This window comes from Zophobas morio, unplaced genomic scaffold (assembly GCF_036711695.1).
Source record: "Zophobas morio isolate AGI-343-1 ecotype UQ-CSIRO unplaced genomic scaffold, CSIRO_AGI_Zmor_V1 ptg000058l, whole genome shotgun sequence".
In the NCBI taxonomy this organism is placed as follows: Eukaryota; Metazoa; Arthropoda; class Insecta; order Coleoptera; family Tenebrionidae; genus Zophobas; species Zophobas morio.
In genome coordinates, this window is record NW_026972163.1 from 5,661,397 (window position 1) to 5,680,182 (window position 18,786).

Sequence of the window (18,786 nt, forward strand, 5' to 3'; positions counted from 1 at the left end):
AGTTTAGTTCAGAACTTGAAATTTTTACTTTTAAACGAATCAGTAAATATCAAAATTTACAAAGCTGATGTCTGATGTGTCATACTGTTCGTACATTTCTCAGAATCTCAGAGAGCTTATTGATAAGTAAATGTTCTAAACAGAGATTTGTACTTCCCGACTAAAAGCTATTGGGATCAACTTCTAGAGAAGGAAAAGGAAGTCTCCTGTTTCTATCCGTCTGTCGTCTGTCATCTGTCATCTGTCTGTCGTTTGTCTTTTTAATTAGAAAAATAATTTCCCACTGATTGTTGTGAAATTTTAGATGTAATTTAAAAATATTACGTAAATCGTGAAACACTAACAAAAATTTGTTTAATTTACATATCTAAAATATGCAATACATTATGGGTTTACACTTGTGGTTTATTTGTGTATTCAAATATTTTAGAACTGTTTATACAGGATGTTTAAAAAAATTGGTTATCCAAGAATTTATTTTATTGATTAAATCACAAAGGCTTTATTACATTTTCCTGAAGTTCAAGAAATATAGTACTGTATTCAAATTAATATATTTGTTCCTACTAAAGAGTTGATATACTCAATACATTTGCTTGATTGTGCGTCAGGCGTCAGGGGTGAGGAAAGTATTATAAAATAACTTCACACTATTTTTTTATGACAGCAGGACATACTCTAGTTTGCTTTGATGTATGTATTTTTTTTTTTGCAACTTTAGACAGGTCTTAGGACTCACAAGTATAATAATGATTGCCCATTTACAAAAATCATAGGTTTTGCAACTACAAAATCTGTATTCATATTACAGACCTTTATCAATCAACATTTTTTGTCTGCGCAACGTACTAAGCAAGACTTAATGATGTGACGACAATAGCATAGATTTTAGAGAAACTTCTTTATTTTTTTAAACAAATTCATTGTTGCTTGTTTACTTTAAAATATATATATTTATATGAAGAAAAGAAATTTATTTGACGTTTAAAAAAAGTTTGAAATTCCGCTTGTTGAAGGACTAATCAATGGTTGTGTAAATACGGGTTATAAGAACTCCATGTTCATTGTGAATTTTAATATTGATGATGCTCAAATGATTCGAAAGTTTTTCTTAACAGAACATGTATTGAAAGTTGTAGTCTTCAGTAACCTAAGGTTCTGAGTTAAATACAAACATTACGGTCCAAGAATCTATATGGTTCTAGAAGGAATTTATATATTAATGATATATTAAGTACATATATGACATTTATCATTATTTGTTAAAAGTTGTACTAGTGTTTACGAAGATACTCAGTAAAATCATTTTCGTTATACTACTCTTTATTTGGTATATATATTCAACCGATTTGTGTAATTTTATTTTATGTCAGAAACATTTTTGGAGATGGGAGGAGGGAGGGAGTGGACCCCAGCCCACTGAAAACAAAAACACTTAAAACGTGAGATGTATTTTCAGATTTTTATTAAGGTTATTTGAAAGTTGACAAACAGGATTAATATAGAAAGGAAATTAGAAGAATCCATTCATTACGGAGCCATTTAAAAATTAGAGTCTACGTTTATGATTTGCAGCATTTTACTTGTAGGTTTATTTTGTAAAATTCGATTTATACGTTTTAGCTTAATATGATTTTTGTTTATAATTGATTGAAATTTTTGTTACAGTTAAAATGTTTTTCCGTAAACAAGAACACTGTTCTTTAGGGTTACTCAAGATTTTCATGTCATACAAAAAAACCTTTGGTTTTGTATACATGAATTCCAACGATTTATAATCTGCAGAACCGTGTTACGTTCTAGAATATCTGTGCTCATTTCTAAGTTCGTGTGAGCTTAAATTATTATGATTTAATAACGAATACGGTAAAAATTGAAAGGGGATAGAGTACAAGCGCGTGGGCAGATACATAAAACTAAGCTGTAATTATACGTATAAGTGTTTTAATTGTGGACGAATAGATGTACGTGTCGTTCTATCTAGACAGTTCGAGCCTTCTTATGAAAGTCGTTTTCAGACTGATAGAGAAGCGTAAAATACTTACCTGGTCCGGTGTTCATCTGGCTATGGTAATGTGAGAGAGGCCAAGAGGTCAGCCCGAGTCAAGAGCCGCATACACGCTAGGTGAAAAGTCTACATATAGTACGGTCAGACATATGCCACAATGTTTTAGTCCATTTATATGTTATCGGATTTCATCAAGGAAGCAACTGAAAATTTAAAAGAAATTTTTAGAGAATAAATTATTGTTGTTGTCTAATTGCATAATATACAAATACTTGTTTTTTACAGCATTACATAAATAGTTACTTGTTATGATTGAAATTTAGATACTATTTATTGATTTTTCTACGGTCATTGTTTTTTTTTATTTTCACTGTATGTAAACAATGCATATTAAAAAAAAGCTGTATCTGTATGTTTTGAACTACGATTCTAATAATAGGGAGCAGAATCATCATTTACGTATTTTACGTTTCTCTAACCTACTAAATTTCACAGCTATGCTATGCAAGTGGGTATCCTCGCAAAAGCTTATAATATTTCTGTGTATATCTATATCTGGTTCAAAAGTCTTGAAAAAACCAAAATTGTTTCTCGGGTTGCCAAGAGGACACTGTTAAGTTACGTTACGGCTAGCCGTATGTAACCCATTTAAGGTTTTCTTGAAATAAGGAACGCATTTCAATCACTGCTTATGCAAATGGCATTCAATAATTAACATTACAAGGGTTATATGTATAATATATTGCGAAGTAGATGGATGACGTTTTGTAGTAGTGCTGGATGAACGGTTTTAGTAACTTATTTTCCAAGAGAATTCTGGTATCTAAACGGGGAGATTAAGTTTGGTATTCACACTTAATTATTAGTCGAACTACTAACAAAAATATGACTTGTATTCTGATTTAAAAATCTACCCTTAAGCTAGATTTACTAACTTATCCGCAGTAGCAGCGGTTGCTGTTGGTGGACTACCTACCAAATAGGAAAAAAAAATGCTCGTTGGAGCGTTGGGGCTGCTATTGACTTCGAATGTTGTTGTAAACCCGACAAGAAGAACATATAAAACAAGACTGATCAGTACAAAAAGGAAAAGTGAAGGCGGCTGTCGGCATGTATTTTACAAGACCGCAAATGCTTCAATCTGATTGGTCGACCGCTCAGTGAATCCGCAACAGGAGCGGTTCAAGTTAAAAGTTAGTCCAACTGCTGTTGCGAACTTTATGAATTGCAGAAAGTAGTTGAAATGTTTCAACTGATTGCGGATGCGTCAACAACAACCGCTGCTGTTGCGTATGAGTTTATAAATCTAGCTTTACTATGATGTGAAACAATCAAGTTTTTTAAAAGTAGGAGTCATTTTTTTAATATAATAGTATACATTTGTTAAGAACATGTGATAGTTTTTCTTCGTTTTACAATGCTGCCATGGTTTTAATAGGTTCATATGCTAATGAAAAGAGAAAAATTTGAGACTTTTATTAATTTCCAAACTGTACCAAAAATATGAGGTTGAGAGTGGTTAATGATAAATCTTTGAAACACAAGCAGTATTTACGTCCAATATCTGCGTAAATACTTGTTATTAAACATATATCATATTTTTATTTAAACGTTGATAGTGGTTTCTGATTTTATTTTTCCGATCTTCGGCGTTTGTGATAGAGGCAAAATTGACATTTCATTTAAAATGAGACTACGAGAGGCAGTTCGTAGCCATATATCCAAGAATTTTATAGGCACAATTATTTAATTTGATATGCGTAAGTCATATTTGTGAACTGAGTCACTTAACAAATCCTGTGAAAAACTGAATAAACACGATATTTTTTTAATAAAACGCAACAACGCGTTGTGGCAAAAATTTAGAAGATATAGGGCCGGTTTATAGAACAGCGAGTTAAATATTTAATCCTCGATTAGTTTAATAGAGAATTAAAATGTGGAATATGAGACCGTGATTGGTTGAAACATGCACGTTTCCTAGCAACGGACCTTAGTTAAAAGTTAATCGCGAATTAATTTTAACTTCGCTTTCTATAAATCGGGTCTCAGATTAGCAGTTATTTGCGAATCACACAGGTTGTTGTATAATACATTACAATTAATTACGAAGAACTCACTACAGATAGTGAAAATCCTAAAATCCTGTTCCACTGAATCTGAGGCACTGAGATTAAATCGTTATGATAAAACTGAATTAACTAACAACAATATGACTCAAAATTAACAAATTTTGTTGGCCACAAACATAATGATTGTAAAAATCCATTCCGCTACTAAAACAACTAAATATGTACCTACATATATATTTTGAATATATGTTGGTGTTAGTTTTTTAGATATATCGAATGACCCAGGAAAAACGGCCTTATAATTTCAAAACGGAGAGAAACATTAAACATTTTTTTTTACTGGAAGAAACATTGCATTTAAAAAAAAAGATTATGTACATTTTTATCAATAAATTTGCTGTTGCCTAACCCTTCAATAAAAGCATCTTATTGTTAAACAATTTAAAAAAATCTACATGGATAGTAATAAATAAATCAATGGGAGCTATCAAATAAATAATAACTGCAGTATTTATAATGTCAAGATAACATATTTACTGTAAAATTCTTCCTATAATTCTACATATTAAATGTCACACTAACATAAACAGAAAATATTTTATTTTAAAAGAAAAACGTTATTGTAAAATATAAAACTATTTAGGACGTTTTGTTTACATATCTTTAAGTTGCTTTAAGGGCAGTGATTCCACTAATCAAAAGTTTAATTTTGATTCTGGCAATTCTACTCTATTGCAATTACTATGACGACACTTTACTATAAATTAAATGTGTAATATTCAAAACCATTTTTAAAATTTTATCACCATTATACTTAATGTTTATGGACCAAAAAATCATTTATAGTTCTTAACATCAATCCTATTTTTCTGTAAGATATAATTGCAATACTTCTTCGAGTAACTTTTCTTCTTGTAGCCTTTGTTGTTCTTGTTTCTAACATTCTCGTCCAGATAGCATCAGTGCCACATGTAAATCAGAATCTATATCAGGGTCAGAATTAAAATGATATTAATGTATGCGCTTTGCTGATAAAGCTCTAGACTGGCTTGAATAGCTCTTTGTAATTGTCTTTCTTCTTCACCCACCATGTTTGGTGTTCATGGCCGAGATGGTTTTTGAGCTTTTGGTGCTTCCCAAACGTTTACTTCCTCTTTTTCTGTGCCAACGTTAACCAAACTTTGTTGAATGGCAAATTGAAGAAGGTCATTTTCCTCTTCCATATTGAACTGCCGGCGTCCATCAGCCGCTGCATTACCAATCTGAGAATATCCTGAAGGGCACTGAAAGATACACTCATCTAATATACAGGTGAGCCTATCATCCTCTTGTATTCTATTGACGTGAGGAATTGGAATATCTAGGACGAAAATGTTACCAAATGTTATCCTTGCTTTTAGAACATGAAATAGCGGAATTTCAATCTTAACTGGAAAGCCTGAAGGTAACTGTATTTGTGTAAAATCTTTTAATTTGGCAAAATGTGAACTTGAGATTGCCAAATCGACAATAGGAAGAATCTGTTTAGGTAAAGATAGAGGATATTGTTCACACAGCCATAAGTTTGCTTTAAATTTCTATATCTTAATACTCGTTTCTTTTGGTCGACCTATGTCACGACCTTCCAAGTTGACAGTTGAATCAAAATATTCTTTTGGAGTTATATTGGAGAGAGAGAGAGAGATATTGAAAGGCCGTAAGCGCCATTGTTTTTAGCTTGAAGCTTAATTTGGTGCACTGAAAATATGAATAAAAAACGAATTTATTTTTGCAATTACAATCCTTGTGGCAAATTTCTTGCTGCTCAATGTAATGCTCAATGTAATTCTTAAATAACGAGCGATTATGGAATTTTTCTCCCAGTTATATACGTAGTGACGTTAGCCACACATTGCTTTTACTATATGATGAAAAACAGATGGAACCGTTTTTGATACTACATTTGACAATAATACTAGTTTTAAAAAATTGTGGATTATTTAATTCTCTTCGTGCCCTGGACCTGACAAAATATCACCTGCTTTTGCAAGTGCACTTAAACACTATAGTTATCTACTAACACCGCCTTTGCATGTTTATTATCATTTATTGTATTGGAGCCTACATCTGACCTATATATTATGTATACATATAGGTACTTAAGTAATAACAGATTTGATATTAAAATTTCTTTCTTTTCCAGATACGACATATAACACCTAATTAATAGTTGCAAATTTAATAAACACTTACTTCCATTTCAAGTACCGTCGACACACTATAAACACACCATCTGTCAAGTCGGCCATATTTGGCGCAGCAATTTCGCTGCGCGAGAACTGATCGTTCCTCCAAAGATCTGGGAGGAGTAGTCATTTCCGAGAAGAAGAGAATTTTTTCCGAAGGATGAGAACCGCGGTTGTGTTTCGTACTGTGAGTAGAAGAAAATTATCGTATCGTCAGGAATAGTACCGACACAGCGAAGTCTGTGTGATTGTATCGGATGTCAAGTGTTATCACTGCGGCTGCAAGAACGACTCCTTGGACGAATTACCTCATCGTCGCCGCTACCACAGGTGTAAGTGACTGTGAGCCGTCCCTTTCAATCCTGGAGGACCTTACCGAAAGCGACAAGTTTTTTCCGCCCCTTGCCGCCGTCATTTTCGGAAAATTGTAAGACGGATTTTTACCATTATCTTATCATTAGAAAGTAGTGGTATTAAGTTTTTTGAGCACTTTTTGTATTTCGACCATTCTGCTTAATATTTCAATGACCGTCTTTTTTCTAGGAACCGCAACCAAACGTTATCTTAAATTTAATCTTAATTTCAGTTACATCCACCATTCTCATTTTGAGTTTCATCATACTTTATTTTATATTTATTTTATTGTTGTTATTAGTGACTGCTGTTGAACAGATATTTTTTTAATTCTTGAGTTTTCCTGTGAAGTAGTTTCTCATCCTATTTACCTATCGTAGTAAGGTAAATTAATAGAAAAGGTAAGTCCAACAAAAATATTCAGAATCTTAACCAAACCACGACTCGCCCCGACATGAGCTGCCGTACACTGTTAACAAACAACAAACGTGTTAGGTTGCATTTCCTTCGTCCTCCTCTTTACACGATGATAAAATCCTTATGGAATGTACTGTAAACATGGCGGCTAAGTATGACAAGCTCTTTATTTTTAAGGATTTCAACATGCCTAATATGAGTTGCCCTATTAATTCTAATTCTTCGTGTTGTGCTCCCTTCCAGCTGTTGATCGACCTTATCATAATTAAATACTCATTTAAATCAGTTCGTTGCACAACATACTAGATACTGAAGAAATGATCATTCATTTTCCGAGCTGATTTATCTAGATCTCATAGGTATATCGGATCATGTAACTCTTTTAAACTTGAATTACAAAATTATTCTATCTCTCAAAAGAAAACTGTCTCATATGAGAAGACAGCTACCAATTATAGATCGTTAAATCTGTGTATTAACTGGCAAACTAAGTTAAAGGATCCGTCAGTTAGGAAGAACAGAATATATTTAAGAACACACTTAGCAAAACTATTCTGCAGTTTGCTACTTCCTCTTCTCCTAAAATATCTTCTAATTTGTAGAAAAAGAGCCTTATGGAGAGCTTTTAAAAGGTCCGGGTCAGATATTGATTATAAAATGCACAGAGTGTTATCCAATCAACTTTCAGGCATCATTAAAGAGGCTAGGTTTTCAAATGAAAATAACATTGCCAATTCAAAGGACACTAAACAACTGTATAAACATATTCGCACACAGCTTTCAGGGGCTGATAGGAGCCTGCAGGTAAAAGATTCTACTGGTACTAATGGTACTATAGCAAATGATGAAAATAAATTTGCTGAAGTGTTTGCAGAAACTTTCTCAAAAGTTTTTATTAAAGGTCGGTTTACATTATGGGATTTTTCTTAGGAAATTTCTTAAGCAAAATATGTACGACCCATATTGGAGTTTACAAACTCTCTCATAGCACTTGAAGTTAGAGCAACTAGGGTACTGTATAGTTGATATGGTAAAATAAGACCACAGTACACTGAGATGAATTTGCCAAGTTTGGCCGAGAGGCGCGTGCTGGGTGATTTAATTACCACCTTTCAAACCGTGTCAAACTCTCGCTCTCCCATGTGTCATTTGTTTAGACTTTTAGTTTGGATCAGTGCTCTTATGGTCATCGTTTTAAATTGCTTAGGGAGAAATTTGCTACAAGAGTGCGTCAGTTTCTCCTTCTCAACAGAGTTTTTAGATTTTGGAACCCCCTACCTTCAAATATCGTTGCAGGTACGACGCTAGTAACTTTTAAAACCAGATATGATGCTTAGCGAACTTAGTAATAAATTAAATAACCTTATTCGTTGGCATTTGTAAGCATGGCGCGGGCATAATAGGTTGCGACCTCTACCCGGACGCATAATCTAATAATAATAATAATAATAATAATAATAATAATAACAATAATGTTTGAAATTACCGTGACCCATTGTGGTCAAATTTTATATGTATTTTAGGAGCATCGTGTGGATGGTAAAACGCTATCTAAAAATTTGTCTAATCACCCCCATCAACAATTTGATGACATCCACTCATTATGTTGCGTAGTGAAGGTTCTCTAAATTTTATATAATATTATACTCCTGTACTTGTGGTTTATGAATATTCCATGATTTTTATCATTATTATTTTACAAACACTTTTTTGTAAAAATCGATTGGACTTGTGTGCTGACCCGTGTGGGTTCGAATCCCATCATTATCGTATGTTTTTTTATCAAATGATATTTTATAATGTTTCGAAAAAACTGGATTAGATCGATTGTATTTAAGGGGCGAGAGATGTTCTGTCTAAATAACATCCTTTTCTCAATGATCAATTTTTTTATTGATCAAATTAAGAATGATGCACTCTGTTTTTTCGAAAATTTGAGAACAGAATAAAAGAAGTATGTTTCGTGTTTCCGCCTGTCTGTCGTCTGTGTCGATTTTTATTGTTTACTGGACAAATACTCTCCAAAGTTACTGGACCGATTGTTGTCAAATTTTATGTTTATTAAGAGTATTGTGTAGACGGTAAAATGTTGCCCAACATTTGTCTAATCAATCATCCCCACAACAATGAGATGACGTCTCCTCAAAATTTTGCATAGTAAATTTCATTTAAATTTTCTAAAATAACATACTCCTATACTTGTGGTTTATGAATCCGTCTTGATTTTTTTATCGTAAACATCTATATGTTTGAAGAAAAAAAACAAAATTCGATAATAACTTTTATAACGTAATTTTGAAACACCAAATACTCCGAAATCTTGCAAACGTTTAGAGGTTAGTAAGCAAGGCAACTTGTTAATCAAAATTTATTCGTTTATTCATCACCTCAAAATTTTGTCGATATCACAAAATTTTTAATGGAAAAACTCACTTGAAACATACACATAGTATGCTTCTTTTCTTACTTTAATGCTTACTGTTCACTTATAGGGGTTATCATAAAAAAAATAAAACTCGCAAAATTAAATTTCATAGTTTTTGTGAAAATATTTTTTGTACTGTACTTCAAGGGTGAGAGAAGTTCTGTCTAAATAATCTTAGATCGATTTTTTTTTAAACTAGTACATATCTGCAGCTAAAACTGACAGAAACGTAGTCTAATTAGACTTGGAAATGTTAATGACAACTCACAATTAAAAGAGGCCGTAGGTTCGGCTGACTTTTGGTCGAAAATGAACTTCAGCCGAAACTCCAATTTCGAGTCGAAACTGGCCGACACCGAAATCGAAATCGAACCTTCGGTCGGACATTATTCAAAACACCCCAATCGAAGATGAAAAACAAGTTAAACCCACCATGAAAATAAGCAGTTTATTACTTCCTGAGCGTCCATCAGACGAATGGCCAGTTTTATGTTTTCTCGATGATTCATGACCTCTTGAATACGAAAAAAGTAGTTTTCCGTTTCCCTTTGTCTGTTTGTCTGTCTGTCTGTCTGTTTGGCGTCTGTGACTATTTTTATTAGACATGTAATCTCCGAAATCCACTGGAGCGATTGTTATCAAATTTTGTATGTACCTACTCGTATATTAAGAATGTCACGTAGATGGTAAAACGCTAACCAAATTTTGGTTAATAATCCCCACCAACCTTGAGTTTTTTCCCTAAACATCCAAATGTTTATAAAATATTTACACAGTATAATACTAGTTTACCACTAACGTAGGATGTATATTTCGTGACTGAGTGAGCTCGAGCTTGAAACGCGGACCGGCGGTCTATTTTTGAAGAAAAACACGAAGAGTAATAGGGCATACACTCGTCAAACAGGCGAATTATTTTTTGTTGTTTCTATATTTTGTATGCAAGATTTTTTATGATATATAATACACATTATTATTTTGAAAAAATACCTATCGCTACCTATCGATTTTTTGCTTTCTTCTATTCATTGCTAATTTGTATAGTAGGTATATGTATTTTATTTATCATTCTATTGTACAGCAAATCTAATTGAGTGATAGTCCAAAGGAGTGAGAACATTATATTTGTGAGGAAGGTTATCTGAATTAGGTGTAAATATTGTGAAATTATAAACTTTATTAAGAGAATGATAACAAACAACATTGCATCCTATATTTTTGTCTTTTGCATCCAAAGGAAGCATCTGTCATTCATTAATGATATAACATGTGTCACTACTCTCATCATATTCTAGCAGGATTAAATGTGTAAGCAAAAATACTTGTTGCAGATTAAGGTCATTACAAAATTGATTAAAGAATGTCGCAATTACTTTTCAAAACAGAGCAGAGCTCGCAGCTTCTCTCTCAAAGAGTCTTTTAAGTCTACGTTTTCAAGCCTCATGATTTACATATATGTATTTTTCTTGTGAGAGCAGAGTAACATCTTTCAGTGTTGACATTCTCACACTTTTCTGACACCAAATATATTCGTGAGAGTATCTCCAAGGATTGTTCCTCGTCCATAAGTGAAATTACGATGAAGTTTCCATTTACTATCAGTGTCCAGCTCATCCCTTATTCTTTCAAGTATACAGGTATACATACACACTTGTGTGTCTAAACAGCTCACAACAAGTGCCCATATTTGTTTGCTTTCTCCATATTCTCCTAACTAGCCCATCATGTATCAATTTTTTTATATTCAGATCTTATATATATATATATATACAGATCTTCTTTTTCAGGTTTCAAAAGATCCTGATCGACAAAAGCTTTTAAGATCTCTTTGACAGCAGATTTGTGAGATTCTAGAAAGAAATCAACTCTCATCTGCTGTTCTTCCATGACATCAAAACCAATTATATTCACTGCATCTAAATTTTCAGTTGTAATAACCGTGTAAACCGGTATTATCTGTTTTTCAATGCTTTGATATCTTTTCTATGAATGGTACCAGTCTTTTGACCAGATAGAGATAGAAGTGATAGCTGGTAAGCACACCATCTTTTTTTTGTTTTACAAGGACATCTGAGACTTCTTGGATATAAGGAGTCTTGAGCAATTATTTGCAACAAACTTGATTTTATTTCTAGGGTTTCAAGCTTTTCATAGATTTTTGATGCCAACGATATTGGATGGTGCAAGTCACCACGACTCATAGGAATGCAATTTGTATCTAGTACAATTTTATCACCAGCCCCTGGAAACTATAATTTATATCATCAGCTCGTCACCATGTCAAAAGATATTATTTTTTCTTCTGTGAACATGACTTTATGTACACATTAAGTTTACCCAAGACACTGCAGGCCAAATTAGTTTTAAGACACTTTGCAGTTGATATTGTCATGACTTCTATCTTACTTTGGGTGATTAGAGTCAAGTTATCCAGTGTATCAAATAATAGCGGTTCACCAGCAACGTCGCAGAAAAGCATTGCGCGAAAAGGCACGTTTCCATATTTTCTTGTTTTATTCTCGTAGAAATCCTTTGTTGTTGGACTGAGAATATGAAAACATTCTGTGATTTTCTGAAGAAATAGCAATTGCATGTGTTGGGTTTTTCATTGATATAAAAGAAAACAGTGTCGGCTCTTGAATCATACTGCCTGGTGACACATTTAATATATTCATCATATAGGTTGGTTGAACTTTTCCTGATAACTTTCCCATGATGTACGAAAAACTGGATGTTCGTAAAGAATCTCCTGTGAGTCTTGCGATCCTTTTGATGTAATGCTTTCAGAATCACTCATTGTTACTAGTACAGAAAAACAGTACTGTCCTTTTAACAGAGTCTAACAATGGATAGGTTCTTTAATTTCCTGGAAACAGAGAACAGTTCTTAATAATGGGTCTCAAATCAGCCTTCGGAGCATTAAATGTTACATTTTCTTTACATTTGTATGTGTAGCATCAATTGGAGCAAGTGCATTGGTGGTAGTAATGCAAGTGATATTAAAAAAAAACTTCCGGTTTCTAAAACGCGTAGAACTTTATCTCTAAAATTAGTTCGCTTTTTAATATCTCATACTTCAGCAGTAATGAATATTACTATTTTTATTTCCAAAGTATAGCATGTTAGTATGTTTTTCTCATAACTTTGTTTTTTGTTGTGGTGTAATGCCTCCATATTCTTAAAATCACATTCCAACTCTAAATTAATTTTAATATTTTTATAAAGATTAAGCATTTCTGATAACTCATTAATAGTATTTTCTTTTATTTAACTCGTATAATCTTCTATATCCAATTTTCTTGTTGGTCATTGTGTTGATAAGTCAATAATCGTCATTGAAAGGCAACTTGTACTAAAACAAAATCTGGTTCTGGATTATGTCTTGCCATGTGAAATAATTGCATTCGTGTTTCCTTAATGTATTTTCCATATATCTCATATTTTATTTTCTTTACTCCCTGTTTCTTAGGTTCTGCTATAATTTCATCCTTAAATGGAAAGATTTCTGTAATTTTTTTTTTTTTCTCATTTTTAATTTTTACTTTCCGAGCTTAACCTAAGGAGTATTGTAATCGAGTCCACCGGGCAACTTACTGACCTGACCTAACCTGACCTGACCTGACCTGACCTAGAGTACGAAAAAATCCGTGTGAGTTTTTACCCCAAACATTCAGATTTTTGAAAAAAAAATCAAAATTATATACTAACATTTTGCAATTTAATTTTGAATCTCCTAAACCGATTGTTCTGAAATATTGTCGATGTTTTAAAGTTATCATAAGCATGGTGGATTTTTTATCAAAATATATTGTCTTATGCCCCTCCCCCAAAATGGACGACGTTATGTCAAAATTTTGTCGACTAAATTCTATCTAAAATGTGCACAATATGACGATAACTCTACACTTGTGATTTATCATTGCATTCATAATTTTTAGATTTGCTCATACTCTACATAGTTTTTGCAAAAAGGCATCCCCCTAGGTAGAGATGAAAGAAGACTGCGATTTTGTTTCTTATCCTAGACTGTTAAATTGTGCGTATACTTATAATGAGTTTTTATAGTTATATTGAGTAAAATTTTCCAAGCTTTTTGCTTGTTTCCACAAAATGCAGGTAAATTTAGATAACTTATCAAATCGGCCGCTTCTTAGCAGATAATAGTCATAATAAAAGGTGTGTTATTGTGATATCATATCTTTGGTACCGCGATGTATTAATGTGTTGGGTTTAATAAAATTATCATAGCAGTCATTCAGTTTATGTTTTAATATACTATAAGAATCATTGCACTTCAAGCTTAAATTTCAAAAATCATTGCATGGTCATTTATTGAAACTTAATTTTGTCATTATATGATTAGCTACTTAAGGGGATGTTCGAAAATCACACACTATGAACACTAAAAACGCATGCTACTGTTAATGTTGCACCATTGTTTACACAGTGTATGATTTCTGAACTTAGCCTTATTAGAATTCAATTTATCCTATACTTTGTTTCGTAGGAAACCGAGATGTGTGTTGTGGATAATAGATTATAATAATGAATTGAAAAAAAATAGTCGTCTCATGTTCAAAGATTTCACAATTTACCAAGTTAACTTGAAACAAAGTTTAATTAGTCTTTGTTTATTAAAAATTCACACTGGGGCAGCTTGAAATCATGAATCCAAAAGAATCTGCTAATTCGTATCAAAACCAAATTAACGTTCTTTTAGTAGAGATTGGAATTTATAGGTTACAAAAATAGAAAAACACGTAAAATTAACAATTAAGTGGCTATTATTTATGGAATGCCAAAGCTGGTTATTTAATGTTTTATTGCTTGTTTAAAATAGGTAGGTACCTACTTCATTTATTATTCTATTGTTGATTTTACTGTTTAGTATATTCATTCAAATTATACGTGGCTTTTTTCAAGGGTTTTCTGCTTTTTCTATGTTCTTGACACTTTGCTTAAAAAAATATATTACTGGGTATTTCTTTTGCACATAGTCATTACATCGGTAATTAACTAGTCTTACGAAAAGGTTTAGCAATACGGTCGTAGCAGATAAGTTCTGGGGACAATAGAAGCATGGTCGTTATACTTCTTTCAAATTTAATTTAAAAGGGAGTATTAACATTTTTTGGAAATATGTAATTAACTTGCAAATTTTGTATTTTGGCTAGCTTTCTCTAATTCCATCCCACAGTGAACCGTACCTTTTTCACTGTTGTGATGTCAGCCGGCGTTTGTAATGTTGAAAATGCTTGTCCAGAGATTGTGAATCCATGTAAAAGTGGTGCGTTGATTGTAGATATATACTAGGCCACTGATTAATAAAACTAAGTTATCACACGTTTACATTTTCCTGTTAATATAATTTTTTCGGTAAAATTAATTCATTTGTTAGAGTTGTAATTTAAAAACAAACAATTTTAAAGCAGTTTATATGGTAATAACTGAGTTACTGATAAAACTAAAATGATCAGCCAGCCTATGACGAAATCGTGTTCTTTAATGCCTATTTTTTGAAGTAAAATTTAAAAGAAAATTCATGACATCCCTATAACTCCGTGTATAAAAAAATATGGCTGTTCTTGGGATCCTTACTTTGATACTTTGCCTAAACTGCTATTATGTTTTCCACATATTTTTTAGATTGTATGAATAAAATTGAGTGTTATTATTCCATAACGGAATAGAATGAGACGTATACAGTACGAATATGATACAAGTGGAAAAGTACATGCTCATTTTTAAAAATATATATTTAATCATGTAGGTGTAAACGATGTGGATGAAATAAAACATGTATTCATACTAATCAGCAATTGCTAAAAAAATTATGCATATACATAGGAGATGTTAAGATTTCCTTATTTGTTATTGTTGAATAAAATAATCGATCATTCTACCAAACATTAAAAAAGTCGTAATTAAGCAGATAATGTGTTTTTTTTTCTACTTCCGTATCTAAAATCTTGTTTAGCAAACGTAAATGCACGGCACTAAATGATTTTTTAACAATAGGTTCATAATCCGTGGATTTGGACATATTAAACACGGGTCTAAGATGCGTTCGGGCTCATTAGTCACATCTGGAGTGCCTTCGGCAGTTTTCGTGTTCATTAAACACGCTTGGTCACTATTTGTTATTTCAAACCGGTATCGGACATCACTCAAATAAAATGCATTGTTTAATACATTTTAAAGAATAAGGAAGTTGGATGCAAACATTACTCAAAATGAAGATATTTTCATAGACACTCCACTGGAAATTAAAGAGGCAGTATACACAGCAGCTATATGTAGGGGAAATCATTTCTTTTCTGAAGAAATTTTGTTCGCTACATCAAAAATATGATGAGTTTTGTTATATAATGATGTTGATTCTACAACTTCCCTTGTAGAAAACCCTTGAAGCCTAAGACAGTTTACAAAGGAAATGAATACTGTATGTTGTTATGTAGGTTTTACAGCTTTTTAATGATAACAAGTAAATTTGGATTCGATTAAATTTATGTTGAATTATTTATATATTGCAAATACTGTTTTTATCTACAATCCTGTATTTTTTATTATATTATTTATTATATAATTATGTTGTCTATGAAAATATATTATTATATTATTATTAGAAAAAATCTGGCTAGTTTCCTAGAACGAAAACGGGTAAAAAATTTATTTCAGCAACATGCCAAGCAGTCCTCCATATTTAAAGGACCTTTCTATCGACCACGTAGTCACGTTGTTCGTTTCCCAGCTAGTGACTTTAAGGTTTGTCAGCTCCAATAAGTGGAGAAAAGTAACTTCATAATTTTTGTAATATAAAGATAACTGCCGTATTTGATAGAAAACAATAAGAAAGAAAGTTTAGAAAATGAGTTCAAATTTTCGATAAATCATATTTTTCAAACTTTCACTAAAAAGTTTGTTCAGTTATTACAGATCGCATATGGCTGTTGTGCAAACACTTTAAGTAACGTTATTTAAACACCTCACCATTGAAAATCCGTCAACTACTATCAACCTAATTTACATTTGTTAATACATTTTAGTATGCAACGACATCATTAAGCTGATATAAGGACACCGAATAAGTTATTGCTTCACTCGAAATATAAATACGAATGCAAAGTTACGGCTGTAATGATAATATTGCGGACAGACAATACCTATACTTTCACACATTCAATGGCTCCTCTCAATAAATAAGTGTAATATTTTTATATTCTAGTGTCACAAGTATGACAGCACATAATAAATATTTGCTCAGAATAAAAATGTTTGCTTTTAACTTTTATTAGGACATCTATTTCTTAACTACTAGTTTAACGAGTTGTTTGCAACTTATGAAATGCTCATCTTCTCTATTGTCAAGATTAGCGCATAAACAATCCCTCGTATCTGGGAGTGGAAACTCGTAAAATAGATTTTCTATGGATTACAGCCACTATAATGCTTTGCACATTGTTCTTAATAGTAACCTGCGGCTAGTTTTGGAGATTTTAATGTTGAATCGAACAATGAAGTGACTACCGATCATTACAGTTACGTGCTTGAACTGTTAGCAGGCGATTAGAATTTATGACTAATCAGCACTTTTTTGTACAGTTTAGATTTTACATCTCATCAGGTACCTACAAATAGGTAGTAATCAAATTAAATACACATATGTGTTATAACAGCGGTCCATTTCCGCTGATGCTGTTGCAAAATATTTTTTTATTAGGGACGATATTTCCACATTTCACATGTCCTTGGACAGTAGCTGCGATGCGCCCGATAAATTGTTCGAACATTTTTTGCTCAGAGATGGCGATCACATGGGTACCCCAGACGCCTTTCGAGTTACATATAGGTATGAGTGCTCTACCTAGGTAGTGTCAAGCACTACAATTTTCAAATTTATTCGAATAATAAAAAATAATAAGTAAGTAAGGAAGCGAAGCTTTGGGAAACTTACACTTATTCTGACTACGTAAAATGCAATTTTGAGTATCGAATAATAATAAATAAAAAAGTGGGTCATTAACATCATTTTGCGGTAACTCTGAAATTTTCTGTTAACGAGAGTGACAAATAGTTCGTTGTTTTTATTATGATCTCAATATTCTGAAAATATTAAAGTAAGTAAAGTACGTCGCTGATAGAAGAACATATAATTGTTTGATTTTGCAAAATTTTGGCTTGAGACAAAAACTATGAAAAAAATACGTTTGTAATTCACTGTACGCCTTAAATCGTGTTTGAAAAATACATACAAAAAGAATCATCGTTAAGAGAACACCTTATTTTCACAAATAAATAAATATTAACGTGACATTTTTTTTTCATAGTTTAAAAAAAAATGGGAGGGGAATAAAGCTGACTATTCTAATAAAAAATCATTCTACAGCGTTAAATAAGTCTCACGTTTTTTTTTTTTTATAGAATAATTTTGTAGAATCGAATTGGATTGTATATTTTCTATATAAAGTACAAATTATTACTTTGTAACAGATTACCTCGTTATATATTTTGTGGTTTGAAAGCAAAACCGTAAAAAATATGTTAAAGCAGCAGACAAAATTTAGCAATAAAATTGGACAAAGTGGACTCGCAACAACAGTCTATATTTGATTGGTCAAAATTTTAATTTTTTGGCCAATACATTTAAGGTGAAAACAGGCTGACAGAAGTGTCAGATACGATTTGGATCTGAACATTTACTTTACGATAAGTAAGATTAGATATTGTGTTATTATAAATTTTTACCATACTGAATTGTGACTACACCCACGTCTGTACATAGCTTGTACTATACAACTCTCCTGAAAATTTTGGAGCAAATGATGTTTCTTTGTCTTTGAATTTTGAAAGAAAGTAGCACCTACTATTTTTTTTGCATTTGCACTATATGCACACGTCGAAATATTGGTTTTATGAGATTGACCAGAGCAACCTGAAGATGTTGGCGAAACAACTTCACACGTAGTTAAATTTGACACTTTTCTTTTCTTGTAGCGGAAACAGCATAAGTACAACTCTCAAAAGTGTTCCCAAAATGGCGTATTTTCATGTGTCCCGTTTGGAGCCGAGCACCACTGAAGAGAGTATTGTTGAATTATTAAGAAAATATGTTAGTCAAGTGCATTGTGAAAAGTTGAATTTTAAAATGCCTAATATCTATGCTTCATTTAAGATAACTATTCCTCTAAATGAAAAAGATAAAATTATTAATCCGGAATTGTGGCCAAACGGTATTACCGTGAATAGGTTTTTTTTCAGAGTACTCCCAACCCGACACGAAACTTA